This window comes from Colobus angolensis, unplaced genomic scaffold, assembly GCF_000951035.1.
Source record: "Colobus angolensis palliatus isolate OR3802 unplaced genomic scaffold, Cang.pa_1.0 Scaffold5, whole genome shotgun sequence".
In the NCBI taxonomy this organism is placed as follows: domain Eukaryota; kingdom Metazoa; phylum Chordata; class Mammalia; order Primates; family Cercopithecidae; genus Colobus; species Colobus angolensis.
The window spans coordinates 22,578,874-22,580,087 of record NW_012118487.1 but is presented as its reverse complement, the minus strand read 5'-3'; positions in this window follow the sequence as shown (position 1 = coordinate 22,580,087).

The window sequence follows — 1,214 nt, the reverse complement described above, 5'->3', positions numbered from 1 at the left end:
GCCAGGATAGTCTCGATCTCCTGACCTCGTGATCCGCCCGTCTCGGCCTCCCAAAGTGCTGGGATTACAGGCTTGAGCCACCGCGCCCGGCCTATGTGAGTTTTTTAACCTCTAGGTTAAAACTGCAAATGTACTTTCTTTTTTCCAGGGCTAAAGACACACATGAAAAGTGAGAACATACTGTGGAAAGTGGGATGATACTTAATGGATGAACTGAACAGAAAACTGTAGCTAAGATGCTATTAAACAGAAAAATGTACTGGAAAGTGGGAAAGTAAATTAACTAAAAGATAAGGAAAAAAGTTTAATGTAATATAATCCCAAGTAGATACTTTTTTATAAGAAGATAAAATTGAACAATTATGTGAAATAAATGAATTGAACAATTATGTGAAATAAATGAATTTAGGAACTGATGATAGAAAGCAGTTAAATAATAAGGGGAAAACTGACATTAAAATATATTAATACAAGTAATATTTAAGAAATAAATGTACTTAGAGGAAAAACAGTGAGAAAAACAAGAATAAAGCCAGCATCACCACAGAGAAGGAACTCTGGCTCAGGAGGCGCTGCATGCATTTACCAAACCGGTCTGGAATCTCTCTCCTGGAGTTCTGGGTAAGCTGGTCGGGACAGATTGTTGAGCCAATCACAGAGGGGACCTAATGCGGAGAGGTGTAAGAGAAGCCAACAATGCTTTAGAACAATCAGAGCTTAAAAACTGCAGAAAGAGAAGATAATGTCTTATCAAGGATTTGGGGGAAATGACCTCCATTCTAGTTTTCCCACCATGGCTGCATCTTTGTGAACATGATAATATCGGAAAGACAAAAATGTTCATTTTATAAGTTTGCTGAATTGTATTGTCATTTCCATTCAATTTTGCTTTTTCTTTTTTTTCTTTTTCTTTCTTTTTTTTTGGTAGAGATGGGTCTTGCAATGTTTCTCAGGCTGTTCTTGAACTCCCGGCCTCAAGCAGTCCACCTGCCTAGGCCTCCCAAAGTGCTGGAATGACAGGCATGAGTCACAGCGCCCGGCCCCATCTCCATACTAGTCAGAGGTCATATGAAAATAGCAGTCTTGCTGCTCAAATGCTCAAATATTACAACGATTCTCCAAACATTAAGACTCAGTTCAATGTGTTTCAATATTTTCCATGTAGTTCTGACCACCGCTTTTTTTTTTTTTTTTTTTTTACCAACCTGCAAGTT